The sequence below is a fragment of the Theropithecus gelada genome, chromosome 6 (genome assembly GCF_003255815.1).
Source record: "Theropithecus gelada isolate Dixy chromosome 6, Tgel_1.0, whole genome shotgun sequence".
In the NCBI taxonomy this organism is placed as follows: domain Eukaryota; kingdom Metazoa; phylum Chordata; class Mammalia; order Primates; family Cercopithecidae; genus Theropithecus; species Theropithecus gelada.
This window is the reverse complement of record NC_037673.1, coordinates 143,330,123-143,350,371: the sequence shown is the minus strand read 5'-3', so window position 1 is coordinate 143,350,371 and position 20,249 is coordinate 143,330,123. Positions and strand designations below refer to the sequence as shown.

The 20,249-nt window shown below is 39.7% G+C and overlaps 1 protein-coding gene and 1 long non-coding RNA gene across 7 annotated transcripts in view; both read left to right on the top strand.

The window, feature by feature from the left end:
* PPP2R2B (protein phosphatase 2 regulatory subunit Bbeta) overlaps positions 1 to 20,249 on the top strand; it is a 476,090-nt gene that overhangs the window by 148,827 nt on the left and 307,014 nt on the right. The gene's annotated exons all lie outside the window — the stretch shown is intronic.
* LOC112626232 lies at positions 5,911 to 11,272 on the top strand. The gene is made up of 4 exons (XR_003119843.1): positions 5,911 to 6,025; positions 7,058 to 7,072; positions 7,534 to 7,622; positions 11,032 to 11,272. It is a non-coding gene; the product is annotated as an uncharacterized LOC112626232 (long non-coding RNA).

The window sequence follows — 20,249 nt, the reverse complement described above, 5'->3', positions numbered from 1 at the left end:
ACCAAAAGAAGATCATGATACATTAAAATGCATATTGTGAACCAACCCAAATGCCCATCAATGATAGACTGGATAAAGAAAACGTGGCACATATACACCATGGAATACTATGCAGCCATAAAAAACGATGAGTTCATGTCCTTTGCAGGGACATGGATGAAGCTGGAAACCCTCATTCTCAGCAAACTAACACAAGAACAGAAAACCAAACACTGCATGTTCTCACTCATAAGTGGGAGTTGAACAATGTGAACACACGGACACAGGGAGAAGAATATCACATACTGGAGCCTGTCAGGGCATGGGGTGATAGGGGAGGGGTAGTATTAGGAGAAATGTGTAATGTAGATGACAGGTTGATAGGTGTAGCAATCCACCATGGCACGTGTATACCTATGTAACAAACCTGCACATTCTGTACATGTATCCCAGAACTTAAAGTGTAATTAAACATTTTTTAAAAAGTAATAAAATGTATATTGTAATCCTAGAGCAATTATTAAGAAAATAACATGAAAATATGGTAAATTAAGGGGACAATTTAAATGGCACATTAAAAATATTTATTCAAAACAAAGAAAGCAATCAAGTAGAAAGACAAAAGACAGAAAATCTAAGGCAGGTCTTTGGTAGAACTGTTATTCTTTTTGCTCCTTGTGATTTTTAGTGAAGAGGGAACTAAAAATCTATAACAAGCAGGATGGCCTACATAATTCTGGACACAAAGCAAAATGAAAATGTATGGGCCGTTATTCAAAAAGTATTTCAAATTTCAGGATGGTGAAAGCAGATCATAAAGCTAAAAAAGGAGGCCCTTCGGACCACAGGGTCCTGTGTGACTAGGCAAGTTGTTCATCCATGAAGCTGGCCCTAATAAAAAGCAAGAGGTATCCCATTTTCTCACTCTCTGGATAAACCCCCTTTGGTGCCTCCCTGTTGTCCTGTCCTTTCTTATCCTTGTACCCAAAATCTCCAGTACTTGGGAAGGGCCCATCCTTCACAACCAGAAGTCCAAGAGACCAGATCCAAGGTGTTACTTCAACTTTAGGCAGCTACCATTATACTTTGGTGCAGATGGTTTTGCGTTGAAACCTGTAATTCCCTTATCTGTGCTGACTTTGTGCTTTTCAGTTGCAACTGTCCTTGTAAGCAAAGACAGCACGGGGGTGTCAGAGAAGAGCATCATTATCTAAGTACCTGCTATTTTCTTTAACTTTTATTTTAAGTTCACGGGTACAAGTGCAGGTTTGTTACATAGGTAAACTTGTGTCATGGGATTTGTTGTACAGATTATTGCATCACCCAGGCGTTAAGCCTAGTACCCATTAGTTATTTTTCCTGATCCTCTCCCTCCTTCTACCCTCCATCCTCCAAAAGGCCCCAGTGTGTGTTGTTCCCCTCTATGTGTCCATGTGTTTTCATCATTTAGCTCCCACTTATGAGAACATGCTGTATTTGGTTTTCTGTTCCTGTGTTAGTTTGCTAAGGATAATGGCCTCCAGCTCCACCTATGTCCCTGCAAAGGAACGAACTACCATTTCTTCTTTTCTGTGGCTGCATAGTATTCCACGGTGTATATGTACCACACTGTCTTTATCCAGTCCATCATTGATGGGTCTTTGGGTGGATTTCATGTGTTTGCTATTGTGAATAGTGCTACAATAAACATATGTGCACATGTGTCTTTTATAATAGAATGATGTATATTCTTTTGGGTATATACTCGGTAATGGGATTGCTGGGTCAAATAGTATTTCTGCTTTTAGGTCTTTGAGGAATTGCCACACTGTCTTCAATAATGGCTGAATTAATTTGCACTCCTACCATTCATTAATTCATTTGAAAATGTTCAATATATGTGAAACCCAAGAAGGGTTTCCCACAAACTCACTAGGGATTGTGCTGGGCTAAGCTGATCTGTTTATTAGGAATGCCAATGGTGCAATGATCTAACTGCGCAATGATCTCATCATGCTTTCATAATTAGGCTTTGTTACTGCCATAGAGAGAATTGACTCAAACACAGTTCACTAGTGTCAAATACTCTTGATAGCACTCTGGAAGATCATTGCCATACATCATGCAATCCGGTTCTACTTAGGCTCTGACAGGTACATTTTGCCTGTTTCAAGTTTGTGATGAGCTGGTAAGTGGTCCCCCCTGGTCCTTCAGACCTCTGTCATACTTGTTTTTCTGGAAAAAAGGAAAGTAAATATGAGGATGAGCATGAAACAATCAAAGTTGTCACCTAGGTATATTGTGAATCTTTTAGTGTCAAGTCAGAGAAAATCTGGCTCAAAACCGGCTAAACAAAAAAAGAAGAAATGTAGACTCTTATGTAGCTGAAACACCTGGAGCTGTCAAAGCCTTGGAGCAAGGCTTGATTACATGATGGCTCACCTATGTCATCAAATGCTTTTTTTTTTACATTTTTCTTCTTGGCTTTCTATGACATTTCGCTTACTCCTAAAGCTGGATTCCATTATACTTCCAAAATTATTTCCGGTACCTTCTGGATCTTTATCATTCTACATGAATCTCCAACAGGGAGAGAGAACCTCTTCCCTCGTAGTTCTCTGAGCCAGGAAGGATTTTTTCCCAGAAGCCCCAGCAAACACCTCCTTATTTCTCACTGGCCTGAACTGAGTCTTCTGATTTGAACTAATCACTGCAGCAAAGCCAATCGGATGTGCTGATGGGCTTAAACCACCCAGAGTTCTACTCTAGAACTGTGAGTAGGGTGTACTTCCTCCAAGCACGTGGGCTGTATGGTAAAGGTACTGTTACCAGGGTAGTGGGAGAATGCTATGTACTGAGAGGGTTAAACTAGCAAAAGCCCATTACCCCACCAATAGGAAACATTGACTATTGTGAAGTCAGTGGCCACCAGACCCTGAGCTCCCTGCCCCATGTGCTATAGAGTCTAGGATGTTGAAGAGAGCTGGGAGGAGGTGCCAAGAACATTAGGCTGCTTCCTACCATCTAGCTTACTCCAACATGTGAGTAACACCAATACAAATGAAAAGCCATCAAATGTGTCCAATAGTGAATATCATCCTGGCAGACTCTGAACTAGGAGGGAGAGTCCTGGAGAGGTGTTTATTTTCTGATATAAAAAAGGTAAGGAGAGCTTTCATTTTGATACACAGTACTAACAATAATCCTTGATATCATGCACACCTGGAAGAAAACAGAAAAGCAGAAAGTGCAAAGGTTTAATCTTAACTACCAAGGGGATGCAGAAGCTAATTGATATTAAGATATTCATTCATTCTCCCATTTATCAATGTCTGCTGTGTACTTAACCCTCAACTAGGCACCATATTAGATAGGTACAGTTTAGCATAGGTACAGTTTAGCATACAGGTTAGCAAAGGCTTTAGAATCTTTCAGACCTAGGGATGAATCCCAGTTCTGTCGCTCAGCCTCTTTTAGCCTCAGTTGCTTCGTGGTAAAGTGAGGATAAACCTACCTTAAGTGGCTGTTGTAAATATTAAATGACAAGAAGAAATAAAAGTTAAATAAAGCATTCATCCAAGTGACTTGCACACTTATAGTCATAAGAAATGGTAGGTATCTTAATTAATAGTAGTAGTACTTGTTGTTATACTTGAATGGCTAGTGAGACATGGTCTGTGTTCTTGAGATGCCTTTCTAGGGGAGGAGGTGTGGAATGTGTACAGGTAATGAGTGTCAGAAGAGAAGCAGAGATGAACTGATATAGAAGTTCACAGGAAGATGAAATTTCTTCTCCATGTTGAGAGCTGAGAAGGCTCACCAATATGTATTTTACATGCAGAAGCTAGCAGGATGATGTCTAACTTTAGGTGACATCTTTTGAGTCTTTTCTCATGTCTCGCTAAGAAATGAAATCTTAAGTGTCAGTAAAAGGTTGTAAGAGAAAGATACATGAGCAACACTGACACTTGCATAAGCACGTGTGCTCTAGAGAAGGCGAGTTGCTGGATGTCTCCACTGCTCTGTCCCACCTCACATGAGAGATGAAATTGTTATTGCCTGTCCATGTAGCAAAAGGAGTAGCTGCTTGATTCATGGTTTAGTTGGGGCTATTAGGTTGTACTCCCAAAGGTATTTGATAATCTGTTCAACTGAGCACAGTCATTTGTCTTGTTTGCTGACTACTTAGCAGATGAATTTGTGATTTTGGTAATTACTATGTGAACGTTAATAAGACATGATATCTTTTATTAATTAGCACTTGGGGTTTCTTTTTCAAAATAGCAAAATCTAGATGATTTACAAATATTAATGAGTCACTAGTGTTAGATTTGCAAAACTAACATTTGGAGGCTACTCACTCTAGAATAGTTTTCCCCTCTGAAGTCTTTTACTGAAGAACAAAGACCAGAGACAACATACTGTACTCTGCACCCTAGAAAAGGCTAATTAGGTCTGCTCAGGCAGAAATGGTTTAATTTAGAGATGTACTTATTTACACATTTTTCCATTTTAATTCTCTCCAAAGAGGTTTTGGTGGTGAAAGGATAAAATACTTTCAGAAAATTAAGTTATGCTTGAGGAATGATTTTCTAATAGAATTCTATGAGATTCAGACCTGTTTTTCAAACGTAGGGGGTACTGCAGATATACCCACCCACTCCCCTACAAAACAAACACACACACACACACACACACACAGCATAAAAGGACATAACAGTGTGCTGGAGCAGCGTGCTGGAGCAGGTTGGCAGGAGCTTCATTCTGCTCTGGGGCTCTCTCCCCTGTAGCCAGCCTCTTCCTTCCATGTACACATGTACCAGCAAGCCATCATGAAAAGCCACTTCCTAGCAGGGACTGGCAGTCATGAGGTTATGCAGCAAAGAACAGCGTCTTTAGTAGGTTAACTCAGTCGGAAAGTACTTCTGAACAAAGCAATCAGATGGCACATTGTTACTGCCCTCCCTGAAGAACTCATTTAATGACTCTTAGAACAGTACCATTTCCTTTAAAGATCCAGATGCCTACTGTGCCTTAAACTGCCTGCACGGCCCATGGTTGACAGCTTCAACAAGCATTTCTTGAGCACTCACTGTGTGCCTCACACTGTATTGGTCCTGGTAAAGGGTTTATAGTGCACAGCAAAGACAGCCTGTGCCAGGCAGGGTGTAGAGCCCATGTCGCTGGTTATTACAGGAGTAACTATGATGCAGCTTGCTTTTGCCACTAAATTTAAATGAGCAAATAGACTCAAAGGAAGAGATTATTCATCTTTTCTGTTCAGCCACCTTTTCAGAAACCCAAATAATTTTTATAATGTAGGGATTATTTGTAATAATTACTATAACCTTCACTTAAGGCCTGATTATGTGCCACATGTTATGCAGTTTACCTTTGTTTTTTCACTTCTCACAAAGATATCTTTGGTAATTACTTATATTTGTAAGCCCATTTTTTAGATGGGCAAATTCATGACTAAGATGTTAAGTAACTTGTCAAGTAACACAGCTATTAAAAGGCAGAGCTATATCAGTGGCTGCCATGATATGTAAACAGGTTTAGTTTAATTTTCTAAATAAATGTTTAATTCAGTGCCCAAATTTTTTTCTTATTGCAAATCACAAAATGAAACTACTGAGCTTTTCACCTGTAGAGTTGCTATTCTGGCATAGTCTACAGATTAAACGTTAAACCCTCAGCTACATAGCAAGAATCTGGAGCTATTGTTTGGGCTATTCATGGAGATGTCTTTGCCAACTGTGTGCAGTTGGGGCAGGTGAGTCCTTCAGGGGCACCCCATTAAAAGGGTGTATGAACATAGTCATCTGCTGCCCCACAAAAGTAGGCACTGGTATGGGAGGATGTGCGGAAGACAGAGCCTCTCTCAGCTGGGTGGTCTGTTGCTCTGGCTTTGTCTTTGTTGCCTGGGCAACATCTCTCTAGAATGTGAGAAACTCACTTTCCTTTTTGCATGTTGATCTGTGGGAAGGACTAACAGCTGTAGCTATAGGTTGCCTATTATCCACTACCACCTATAGTTGAGAAGCAGAAACCAGATTTTGGAGAGGTATACCATCATGCCCAGGGTGCAGAAAGATATTAAATCATCCAGCTTATTTTATGTAGTTCTGAAATCAGATGGGAGAAAGATCACGTCCCTGAATCCTGGGAGCTTTTTCTACCAAATTTTTCTGTAAGACACATATCCTATAGAAATATACTTTATTTTTCCTGTGATAACTGGAGGGAATTTGGAGAAGACAGTGTTATAGAGTAATTGTGAACATGAGTTTTGACATCAGTTCTTGATTCAAAGCTTGGCTTCACCATATGCTAACTATGTCTTTGGGCAAGTTATTTAACTCCTCTTAACCTGTTTCCTCATCTAATAAATGGGAACATTCATATATAGATTTTGCATATGATTGATTTCTAATTATTTATTCAAAGTCTACTCTGTGTCAGGCATTCAGCTAGAGGCTAGTGAAACAACTGTGAATTAGAAGACATGGTGTCAGCCTTCGTAGAGGTTAAATCTCACAGAAAAGGTGCATATTTAAATAGTCATTTCAAGTATAGAGTTACAAAAGAGTTTTTCCTCTTTTTTCACCATGAATGAACCTTGGAAGCAAACAACAGGGAAAACTTAACTAGCTTAGGGGTTGGAGATAGCCTCTCTAGGAAAAAAAATAGTAAGGTCTTAAAGGGAGGTATGAGATAATCTGGTGACTAGTAGGAGTAATGTGGTTACAAGGGAATGTATTTAAAGGCCTATAAGCAAGACAAAGTATAAACACTGGAAGAACCAAAAGTATAGATGAGACCAGACCATTCCAGAAAGGTGCAGAGTGGTGTTAGATGAAGTTGAGAGAGAGGCGAAAGTTCATGGAATCTTAGAGAGTCTCATAAACTGTGTTAAAACATTTGGACTTTATCCTAAAGGCAACGGGAAGTCCTTAAGGATTTAAATGGGAGTACTATATAGAGAAGTTGTGAGTATTGAATAAAATAATATGCACATATGCTTAGCCTACTATTGGTACCTATTAACCTTTCAATAAATTCAAACTGTCATTATCATCAACTTCATCATTCTTAGTATTACCAACTTTAGGTAAAAGGTAAAAATCCTGCCCCGCACTATGGAAAGAAACTTAAGTAGTTTGTGGTGGAGGAAACATGTAAATCCTGAAAGGCTGGGAAAACCATTCTCAACTTGCAGTAATGCGAAGCCCAAGGCGAGTTTTCCTTCAGGTATATTCTTCCTCCTGTTTCTTTGCTTCTCTGCCTTGCTACCTCCACAGTGAATTCACAGCTTGTTAAGCAGTGAAGTCATAATTCTTTCTGGCAGTTCTGTCATTTTCATAATGGATTCTTTGCTAGAGCCTAAACATACAAAAATGCAGGTAGACAAGATTATATGTTTTCAAGGAAAGCCAGGGCCAGGGGTGGGGTACTGCAGGGAGTATGAGGGGACATCTTACTGCAGGAAGTTTGAGGCAGCAGCTCTGAAAAGCAGATAGCTTGCATAATGACATGTATCCATCTGCATTGAGATGACTTTGTTTTAACCAGGAGGAGATGTCAGATTGCTTGGCATTTTACTGTGAAATAAATACTTTGCATCCTTGGGTAGCAAATAAAACAACAGGACTCAGTAAAAGGTGAGGAAAGCAAAACTCATCATTTCTAAGTTCATTAGACTGCTCACATTCCTTCACCTCAGAACTTGCTACAGATAGATTATGAAATAAGATTGGACTAAAGAATTGAAATGCTTGATTTTGTCAGCCACTGTGGTATTAGAATATTGACTGTGAGGCAGAAGATACATTGTTTATTTATGTGTAACCCATCGTATTCATAAAAAATGTGAAGGGACCAGGTCAATTAGGTTCTAGAACCAACTCTACCATTAATTGTGTGCCCTTGGGCGTAACTTTGCACCTCTCTATCAATGAAGATCTTTACTTATAAAATGGATTTCTTAAACTGATAGACACCAATGAGCAGAATAAACATTTTTTTTGGCTCTGAGGCTCATATATAATGCTATACAAGGAATGACCTTTTACTGAGGCAGGCACTTGGTGACAAAAGCACAAACACAGATAATGGCAGTTGAGGAGGGTATACAGCAAGGATCAAAAAGTGGCACCAGAAGACACAAGCATTTCTTGAGCACCCACTCTGTGCTTCCCACTGCATTGGGCCTGGTAAAGGCTTTACAGTGCACAGCAAAGGCAGCCTGTGCCAGGCAGGGTGTAGAGCCCATGTCGCTGGTTATTACAGGAGTAACTATGATGCAGCTTGCTTTTGCCACTAAATTTAAATGAGCAAATAGACTCAAAAGAAGAGATTTTCATCTTTTCTGCCAAGCCACCTTTTCAGAAACCCAAATAATTCCTATAATGTAGGGATTATTTGTAATAATTGCTATAACCTTCACTTAAGGCCTGATTATGTGCCACATATTATGCAGTTTACCTTTGTTTTTTCACTTCTCACAAAGATATCTTTGGTAATTACTTATATTTTTAAGCCCATTTTTTAGATGGGCAAATTCATGATTAAGATGTTAAGTAACTTATCAAAAGTTACACAGCTATTAAGAGGCAGAGCTATATCAGTGGCTGCCATGATATGCAAACTGGTTTAATTTAATTTTCTAAATAAATGTTTAATTCAGTGCCCAACATTTTTTCATATTACAAGTCACAAAATTGAAACTACTGAGCTTTTAGCCTGTAGAGTTGCTATTCTGGCATAGTCTACAGATCAAACATTAAACACTCAACTACATAGCAAGGATCTGGAGCTGTTGTTTGGAGTTGAGTGAGTATGAACTCACTCAGATGGATGAGGGAAGTCAATACAGTTTGGTTGTGGGACACAGGCTTTTAATCAGAAAAAAACCTGGCTTGGAATACTCTGTCATGTATTAGCTGCATACATTCATTCATTTATTTCACATATCTCAGGTGCCAGTCATGTGTCAGATATTGGGTTTGGCTGTAGGAGTATGACAGCAACCAAGACAGATAAAGAAGAATGAAGGAAAATCACTTGCTTTATTTCTCTCTGTCACTCTCTGCCCAGCATGCATACTTGAAATCATTTGATTAAATATATAATGAGACCTACTATATACTCAAAGAGATAGAACTTTCTCTGAGCAGTCAAAAAAAAAAAAAAGGTGGTAACGTGTGGTTAGGATTTTCCTTGTTTTCACTCTTCTGGGTTGAAAAGAACTTGAATAACTCAAAAATTGAAATGCCTTTTAAAAGTATTAACCTTTTGCACCTTTTTGTTGTGGTTAATGTGGTGTTTCAAAACCAATATTTGAGTACAAACCATGGGTCAGATGCTGTGCAAACCTCTTCAAAGTGATACAATTTTTTATTTTCTTTAGAGATGCTATACTAATGCATTGTCTTCAAGGAGCTTTTAGTTTAACGGGAAACATAGCTCGCCCCAAAGTGAAAGTCATGCATCTTACAAGTCCAGTTTCTAAAAACATGACTTTTCCATCAGCCCTGGAGGGTGAGAATTCAGAGTAATGAGGCAGTAAGTTTTCTTAAAAGAGTTTCATTGCAAAAAAGGATGAGAAGAGAAAGATGTAGTAACAGTGTTGAAATGGAGAAGTTTTTTGTTTTTTGTTTTTTTTTTTTTTTGTCTTGGTTAATGATTTTTAAATATTAGCAAGGAGGAAGCAAGCACAAGAATTTGGGCAGAGAAGAAGGACCCAACAACAGTGATTTTTGCTGTAGTGACTCAGAATGTAGCATAATATATAAACCAAATAGAATGGTATCCTGGAAAGGAACAAAGGCCAGTGAATCTATGAGTCAGTCATTAAGGAAATACAATGATTCTTTCTCTAAATCTGCACCTGAGTATGACAACTAAACTTAGGATAAAGGGACAACATCTTCAGGACAGAGGGATGAATGCCTGGAGTGCTGAAATTTCACAAGTGGCAATTGTTATGAAGGAATAGCAATGGGGGAGGGGTATGTAAATTGCACACATGTGTACGTGTTTGTGTGTGTGTGTGTGTGTAAATAGGTAGGATGACTTCTTTGGATTTATTGAGTAGGAGGGGAAGATGATGTATGTATGAGAGAGAGGTAGGCATGCAAAGGGCTATAAGAAGAATGTTTTGCACTGAAGCCAGGGTGAGCAATTTGAATTTTACTCTGAGTCCAGGAGGTAGACATTGGAGAATTTTAAGTAGAAGAATGACATGATCTGATTCACATTTTTTAAAATTTTTTTCTGGCTATTTGGCAGAGTACAGCAAATTTCAAGGGGCAAAATTGGGATGTAAGAAAACCAGTGAGGAGGGTGTTACCAAGCCCAGATGAAAGATGATGGTGGCTTGGACCAGACTGGTAGTACTGAAGATAGATAAGGATATATCTGAGAGCAATGTAGTACATAAAACCTTGAATCTTCTGTTAAAATTGATATGGAGAATAAAAGAAAAGAGAAAAAAACGACATCTTGATTTTTTAGCTCTCTAATGTGTGTATTTTAACCAGAACATCTTTATGAAAATGACCTTTTTGGAAGCCACTGTTGATTCTAATGCTGAAAGTGGAAGACTGGTTGGGGAGATACATTTGAGCTGGAGAGAGACTTAGAGTATCTTGGCCCTAAATTGTACCACAAAAGATATGCCAACTCCCACTAGGTCTTGGATCTTCCATTTGGGCTACCAAATCTGCTGTCTACATCATGTAGCCAAAGAAATGGCTTTGTTCATAAAACCCAACCCTATTTTTATTCATCAACACATGACCTTTATTCTTTGCCCGTGTTCCCATCTACTCATGTCTCATCCTTAAATTAGGGCTAACCAGGACAACAACATTTTTTGCAGCAATAGCTCCTTTATACCATGTGAATGCCTAATTGGTTCCCAGATTTTAAGTACTTTTAAAAGCTGATTATGTCAGGAGATCAAATTTGTTAATATAGATACATACTAAGGTTGAAGATCACCAGAGATTAGTATGGTGTCCAGGAAATCATACAAGTCATTAACTTTTGGAGGTGATCTTTACATAGGCTGTAATGACATACCAGGATGCAGTGCAGTGGGATAACTGTGTAAACTGCCACCACCCTAACCACTGCTTCCCAAAGGACGCCATGGATGAACTCCTCTGAGTCCAAGTTACACAAGCTTGACAAACAGAAACCATGTGGCCTCTATTTTGCATTTCATCCTGCTCATAATAGAAGGTCTTCTTTAATAGGAAGCAAAAATATACAGCAATAAATCTTTAAAAGTATTGTAACATTCAAACTGTCAATATTGGTTTTAAATTATTGCATCATTTTCTGAAATAATGAATGTCATGAGTTGTAATTAATTTACATATGCATTAAAGTCCACTTTCAAAGAAACCCTCTTTTCTCTTTCAAACCTTGGAAATTAAATATTTATAGTTGTTGTGATTTCATATATACATAGTTAATATTGCCTCTCAAAGCCACCTGCTCTCCACCATATGTCATTTTCTTTGCTGATTCCTTATAACCTCATAGATTTGAAGTTGGATTGACCAGAACAAAAATCCTACCAAAGGCTACATAAGTAAAAAGTGAAAAGCACTGAGCTAGGTTCATTTTAGTAGGACGTAGGAGGTAAATGGGGAGCAAATAGTCCCATCACCTTTAAGTATCCCTTCTTACAGTTTAATTCACTAAAGGATTTAAGAGTTTAGCTTTTAGTCCTTAAAGTTGAGTGACTGGGCAGTAATCAATGTATATTTATGGTATTAGAGAGCATTCCTCAAATTTTCCATCTCTTAATTCAGTTTATGTTTTTCAAAATAAAGATGAACACACAAACCAAGAACCATGCCTTGTGGGGTCCTCAGCTCAAGGCAAACTGGAGATCAGGAGACTGAGTGAGCTGTTTTAATGTGATGTTAAAAAAAAAAAAAACCTTGAAAATGAGAAAATCAAAAAGTAAAGAAGCCTAGAATATAAATAGAATATCAGTCATTACTGGAACTATATGTTGGCCTCTATTTCTTTCCATTTTTACTAAGCATAGAACTTCCTTGCATGTTTCTGCCTTGGATGTAGGGCTATTTTGAAACTGTGGGTTAAGATGGCCAGGCACTGTAATGGGAGAGAGTATCCTCCCTGCCTTTCTTAAACATGGGGTGGCTGCACGTGAAGACTACCTCTTCCAAAGCATCAGTCCTTTTCCTCTGCCTTCTCCTACATCCTGAATAGGTAATAATAATGATAACAAGGACAAACATTTATTTGGCACTCTTTGTGTTTTAAGCACTTGACTCTATGCTTCTAAAATCATAGCAAATAGACCTTTTCCGCCAAATATAAACTCATTCTTGTCTTCAGAACATCTTACCTGCATGGGCAGACAGGGCCTCCTCAGGACAACTGCATTCCAAAAAAAGCCTGAAATAAAGCATTAGGCAAGTATCTGCCTACAGGGCTGAACACATGGTGTTTTTAACAACATTTCCTGCAAGTTAGGTGAGAGTTTCTTGACTATCGATAGGATTTGATCTTACCAGCATATAATCCCCAGAAGAGCTTGGACTTGTTTTTTTCCCATATGAAGGTAGTACTTGACACATTGAAGAGACTTACTTAGTGTTTGGTATGAATTAATAAGCAGATGAATGAATGAATCAAAAGTTGAAAGAGGCCTGGTGCAGTGGCTCACACCTGTACTCCCAGCACTTTGGGAGGCAGAGGCGGGCAGATTACAAGGTCAGAATTTCAAGACCAGCCTGGCCAATATTGTAAAACCCTGTCTCCACTCAAAATACAAAAAAAAATTAGCCGGGTGTGGTGGCACATGCCTGTAATCTCAGCTACTCAGGAGGTTGAGGCAGGAGAATTGCTTGAACCTGGGAGGCAGAGGTTGCGGTGAGCGGAGGTCGCGCCACTGCACTCCAGCCTGGGCGACAGAGGGAGACTCTGTCTCAAAAAAAAAAAAAAAAGAAAGAAAGAAAGAAAGAAAAGGAAAGTTGAAAGAACAAGAGATCATGGATATGTCAACTCTGCGCGTATGAATAATGCCTAAGTATCCCTGCTCTATTCTTTCTTTCAGAATGCTCACTGTCTCCCCACCACTCTTCATGTGTATACCTCCCACTCATTATTCAGATGTTACCTCAGAAAAATCTCCTCATTCAGGAAGTGGCCACTGATTCCTCAGATGATAAGGTTACTCTCTTTAGGGTATGCTGTACCTCTCTTACGAAATTTTCTCTTTCTCTTTTTTTTTTTTTTTTTTTTTTTTGAGATGGAGCCTCACTCTGTCACCCAGGCTGGAGTGCTGTGGTGCCATCTGGGCTCACTGCAACCTCCGCCTTCCAGGTTCAAACAGTTCTCCTGCATCAGCCTCCCAAGTAGCTGGGACTACAGGCACATGCCGCCACGCCTGGCTAATTTTTTCGTATTTTAGTAGAGACGGAGTTTCACCTCGTTGCCCAGGCTGGTCGCGAACTCCTGAGCTCAGGCAATTCGCCCACCTCGGCCTCCCAAAGTGCTGGGATTACAGGCATGAGCCACTGCATCTGGCCTCTTAGGGAACTTAATATACACTCTACACTTTCTTAAATCAGAGCTTTGTGCATGTGATTCACCCTCCACTGTGCTGAAAAAACCCTAAGTATAGGAAGTGTACCTTTATTCATTGTATATGCCCAACTAAACCTAGTGTGCTACACATTCTAGGCACTTGACAAGTATTTGTGAACTCATAAAATATTCAAAGAAAGTGGTTGCTTATGAAATAAAATTGGACCTAGGTGTGGCCATATAGAGGGAAGAGGTATTTGGGTTCACTATGAGAAAAAACAAGCAGTAAGAACTCTTAATACAAAAGGCAATAGTCTCCCACATGACGTAGTGTCTTCCTTGTCCCTGGCCAGGATAACCAGTGGCAATATTATTTTTATATCCTTCTTTAAACAATTACTTGTTATGCACCTACTGATTGCATGTTGCTCTGGTGAGGATAAATTGCCAACCAAACCAGAAAGGTCTCTGCTCTCTTGGAACTAACTTAGCATCTAGTGACATAGGGAGACAGTAATCCAATAATCAGAAAAATAAATCCGTAAGTACCAACTGTGATTTATTTTAAAAGTCAAGAGGCTGGGCACCGTGGCTTACTCCTGTAATCCCAGCAATTTGGGAGGGCGAGGTGGGCAGATCACAACGTCAGGAGTTCAAGGCCAGCCTGGCCGAAATGCTGAAACCCTGATTCTACTAAAACTACAAAAATTAGCCAGACATGGTGGTGTGCACCTGTAGTCTCAGCTACTCAGGAGGCTGAGGCAGGAGCATTGCTTGAACCCAGGAGGCAGAGGTTGCAGTGAGCTGAGATCATGCTACTGCACTCCAGCTTGGGGAACAAAGCCAGACTCCATCTAAAAAAAAAAAAAAAAAGTGTGTGACAGAACTGATCTGGACCCTAAGGAAATGACGATTGAACTATGATACAAAAGATGAGGAAGAGTTAACTATATGAAAAGGGATGGAAAATAATTTTAGACTGGGAACAGCCTATGCAGAGGCCCTGTGACAGGTAGATGAATATGGAACATAAATTATTTAAGAACCCAAAGGAAGACCAGTGAGATTTTCAAGGAGAGCTTTAGAAGATATTGACAGAGAAGTACATGGAGCCAGATTATGCTAGGTTTGGGGGACATGCTGATGATTTTATACTATATTCTTTTAAAAATATGATTTTATACTATTTTCTTAAAAAAATAAGAAACTGCTGGCCGGGCGCGGTGGCTCAAGCCTGTAATCCCAGCACTTTGGGAGGCCGAGACGGGCGGATCACGAGGTCAGGAGATCGAGACCATCCTGGCGAAGACGGTGAAACCCCGTCTCTACTAAAAAAAAATTTAAAAAAACTAGCCGGGCGAGGTGGCGGGTGCCTGTAGTCCCAGCTACTCAGGAGGCTGAGGCAGGAGAATGGCGTAAACCCGGGAGGCGGAGCTTGCAGTGAGCTGAGATCCGGCCACTGCACTCCATCCTGGGCGACAGAGCGAGACTCTGTCTCAAAAAAAAAAAAAAAAAGAAAAAAAAAAAAAAGAAACTGCTGAAAGAATATAGTAACACGATCAAATTGTATAATACAGTGTAATATATTATTAATAGTAACATGGAGCATTTATTAAGTGCTTACTGTGTGACAGGCAATATTCTAAGTGCTTAAGTGTATTGTATCATTTTATCCTCACTATACCACCATGAGGAAGATTGCTATTACCATCACCCTTTTGCAGACGAGGCAACTAATGGTCAGAGATCTTCCCAGGACTAGAGTGAAGGAAGCGACAGCCATATGGCACAAAATTTAAGGATAAAGGTATTCACTGCATGTTTGTACATGTGCTATCCTAACCTTGCATAACCCCAAGAGTGAGTACTTCCTTTAAATCTTGCACTTGAGGCACTACACTTGTCTCACCCTTGCCTCAAATCTGGGTTAAGTAACCTATTCTGGGCATTGTAGCTCATAAATGATCAAACTAGCTTTTGCATCCATAGCTGTAGAGCCTTCAAATTTTTTTCTATCAGTAAAATTTTTTGAAATTCTAAATGAACACCCTGCTACCCTTCTTGTTATTAGGCTCGTGAGAAAATGAAATTAGTTGCAATGAAAGATTAAATTTTATGTTAGACTTCAAGTTGTAAATAGCTAGGCTTGGCTGAAATGAATTCAGAGAATTCAGAGAATTCATTTCAGCCAAGCTGAAAACTGATATATTGTAGAATCCATCCCATAGAATGGACTATCTCAGCATTATTCAGGAGATGAGAAAGGATGAGTCAAATATTTAAAAAATAAACAGGGTTTTCCCATTAATTTTAAGCCAATGAAATGGAAATTAAATCTTCTAGCTGCAATTAGATAAATGGATGTCAATCAGATATGAAACTGCTAAAGAAATTAGCCATAGGGGTAGTCCTTAATCTGTTTGGGCTTTTTTGTGGGATGGTAGAAATGTAATCTGTTATCAGCGTAGGTATGATTGAATTATTAATAATATTGTGCAAGGCCACCTAGAAACCAGAGCTTGGGGACTCTTAAATCTATTCTAATTGAAACACAGAACCAGCAGACTGGAAAAGACCCTGACTCTTCTCAAGATATGTCACAGGATGTGACACAGAGGACACGTGGGCTTGCAACACAGTGGCAGCTGCAAGCTGACCTCTTGGCAAATTTAATCTGTAAATGGATTCCTGTTTAAGATAGTTAATGCCTTCCATTATTATGAAGGCTTCTTTCTACATTTTGGAAATCCTGGTTAAAAATATTTCATGCCAGGTTATTATGCAGATTGCCTAGCTAACAGGGAGATTATGAATGCAAATAAATCAGGTTTTGAAATGAAGAGCTTTACTGACCTCTTAAGAGGGTAGTAATATGTGCATAATGGTGAGGAAAATGCTTCCAGATCATCAGGACAAGAAAAGGGTCACATTGTCATTCCTTGAAGTGTATTGGGGTTGGAATAAAAATCCAAGAATATCCCAGAAGCAAATGAACTGAATTCAAGAACTGCTCCACTTACTGATAAGTTAACCACTCTTCCCTCTGATTTTAGTGTGGCGGAATGTCATGGTCCAGGAGGATGGATGAGCTCCCCATGGGACCCCTAGTTAGTCTCTTAATTCCTCAGTGTAAATTTATGTTGTGGTAATAGCTGGTGGTCAGAAACAGCCAGGGTCACTCACCCTGCTACTTTCTGTGACCTCCCACTGCCCTCTCTTAGTCGCAGGGGAAATCTTCTCCCACTATTACTTCTCCATGGACCATCTGCTTTCTCTTTGGTGACTGCCTCCAGAAGCTGATCTGAAGGATCTTAAAGTAAACCCAGGATTAAAAACATGAGTTGAGCCCACCCCTGTAATCCCAGCTACTCGGGAGGCAACTCAGGAGGATTGCTTGAGCCCAAGAGTTCGAGGCTGCAGTGAGCTGTGATCAGGGCACTGCACTCCAGCCTGGGCAACAGAGCAAAACCCTGGGGAGGGAGGGAGGGAGGGAGGGAGGGAAAGAAAAGAAGAAAGAAAGCATGAGTTTTATATTGAGGGGAAGCTGGAATTGAATCCCAGGTCTGACACTGACTAGTGTAGGCCCTTGGGAAGTTTCTCGACACTCTAGGTCATCAGCTTCTTCAACTACTACCTGAAAACAATGATATGAGCCTTACAGGGTGCAGATTGCTAAACTTTTTTCTGTCCATGGAGCCCTTAGTGTCTCAGTAATTGTTTAACACACCCCTATGCCAAAACCAAAAAATCTAACAATTTCTTTCTTAAGTAGTTAGGCCCAAACAGCTGTATACAAATATATGTTCAAAAAATTTAGAAGTCTTTTGAAATATATATATTGAGAGAAAAAAACAATAATTTAATTTTTAAGTAAACACCAAGTACTTACTAGTGGAATGTGTGTGGCTGTTGATTGCTACATAGTTCCTTGAAACTTGGAATCAGACTTTTCTCTTCCATATTGAATTTTGCACCATACTTAGTTGTCATCACAGCCAACCTTTACAAAGATCTGACATATAGTACACTCTAATGTTGCAACTGTGATCTACTTCAAGCTAATAGTTTATATGGTGTATCACAGAAGCGTTTCCCTCAAAAATTTAAAATCTGTCTTGGCTTTCCTGTAAGTTCGCTGTGGTGCCCTGGGGTGCCTCCAGTCACTTGGGGAAGCATGGTTATAGGTATCAGGTCGTTTGATTTAGAAGACAAAATGTGAGCATGAATATAAAGAACGTGGCTGTGGTTAAGCTTATAAAATTGTTGCTGCTGCTGTTCTGCTCAGCAGTTTTTCTCTATGATCATATTTATTGATAAGGAAGAACAACATGATTTTTCCTTCTAGGGAATTCAATGCTGCCAACATTCGATCAGCCAGTTTGAAAGGCTAACAAAGCACTGCATACTACGGAAATGAAAGGCATGCCCCCAAGAACCTCACCATTTGGTTGAGGAGACAGAATAAACACATAGGACCCAACAGTGAACAACTCACAATTGCTAAATAATAAAGTAGTGTAGGATTTCAAAGTAGTAGAAAATGAAAGTGGTATGGGAAAAGACAAAAACTTAGCTGGGCCTTGACAAATCAACAACATTTATACAGGATAATGGAAAAGGGGGTTTCTCCCAAGTAGAGAACTTAAACAGTGTGAGGCATAGTGCATCCCACACTACAGCTGATGGGCTGGCCTCTTGCGGGGATGTTCAGGTACACCTAGTACTTTGCCCCTTCTCCAACTTGATGATGACCAGGCAACACAGAGATGCTGTTGTAGACTTTGCCCTTCTGTAAGGACATTAATCCACATTCTTTGGCTCCTGGGTAGATGAAATTTTCCATAATAGGAATATAAGCTGAACTTTGGGAACACTCATATGGGAACACATTCATTTTAACCAACGTCCTGGAGAAGCTCTGGGAGAGGAGCTGCTTGAGCTGAGCTTCAGGAAAACGCACATAGATGGCTTAAAATATGTAGTCGTAATAGTCCGCCAGCTCACCTGTGCAAAAATGCAGCTTTATTTCTAGATTTTAACTTCTACGTCTGCTGATGGAAAAAAAATGTAATTTAGCCAATTCATGCCTATCCAATCGTCTTCAGACTTAAGCTGATAATTTAGGCTCTAAACATTCCATTTTATACCCACAAAAGCCTCCTGTACTTTCCTTCTTCCCTGTTGGAATGGCATCCTGCCCTATCTTCTGTCGTCACCACAGTCAGCCAAGGAGCCTCTTGCCTTTCCTGGTCTTCCCTATAGGCCTCTGTCCCTACGGCACCCCCTTCCTGTGTTACTCGTCCTATCTCCTGCTACAGTGTAACTCATCTGGTCTTCCTAGATGTAGATTGTCTCCTTAAATTTAATCAGCTGCATAAAGTGCAATTGACATTTCAAAAAATGTTCTAGTTTTTTTTTTTTTTTTTTTTTTTTTTTTTTTTGAGACGGAGTCTTGCTCTGTGCCCCAGGCTGGAGTGCAGTGGCGCGATCTCGGCTCACTGCAAGCTCCGCCCCCCCGGGTTCACGCCATTCTCCTGCCTCAGCCTCCCAAGTAGCTGGGACTACAGGCGCCCACCACCTCGCCCGGCTAATTTTCTTGTATTTTTAGTAGAGACGGGGTTTCACCGTGTTAGCCAGGATGGTCTCGATCTCCTGACCTCGTGATCCGCCCGTCTCGGCCTCCCAAAGTGCTGGGATTACAGGCAAAAAATGTTCTAGTTTTAAATGTACAATTCAATATGTTTTGACAAGGGCATACAGTGTTGTAACCACTGCCACAGTCATGAGGTAGAACAGTACTGCCCAAAAGACATATAATGTGAGCCACCTACATAATTTAAAAGGTTTCCAGTGGCCACATTTTCAAAAAATAGAAGAAAGATACATATATTGAAATATCACTGCGTGCCCCATAAACGTGATGATGCACAATTATTATGTGTCAATTAAAAATAAGAGGAAAAGGCCAGGCGTGGTGGCTCATGCCTGTAATCCCAGTACTTTGGGATGCCAAGGTGGGCAGATCACCTGAGGTCGGGAGTTCGAGACCAGCCTGACCAATATGGAGAAACCCTGTCTCTACTAAAAATACAAAATTAGCTGGGCATGGTGGCGCATGCCTGTAATCCCAGCTACTCGGGAGGCTGAGGCAGGAGAATCACTTGAACCCAGGAGGCAGAGGTTGTGGTGAGCCGAGATCATGCCATTGCACTCCAGCCTGGGCAACAAGAGCAAAACTCTGTCTCTAAATAAATAAATAAATAAATGGGGAAAGGTACAGGAAGCAGATGAAATTAATTTTAATAATATATTTTCTTTAACTGAATATATTTAAATATTATCACTTTGTTATAGAATCAATATAAGAATAATGAGCTATTTTATCTCTTTTTCGCATCAATTCTTTGAAGTCTATTGTGTATTTTACACTTCAAACATATCTCAACTCAGACAATATATCTTCACTAGAAATATTTAATTTTTATTTAAAACATATAAAATTCACAGTTGAAAAAATAGGTTAAAATGTCCAAGTTGTTTCAAGCCTACTTACAAGCTTTCCATTATAACTTTTATTTCCATTTAAATTTGATTTAATTTAAATTATATGTAATTAAAAGTTCAGTAGCTACATGTGATTTGGGAGCTTCCATACTGGATAGCCCAGAGAACATTTCCGTCATCCCCAAAAGTTGTCTCCTGCTATTTTGAAA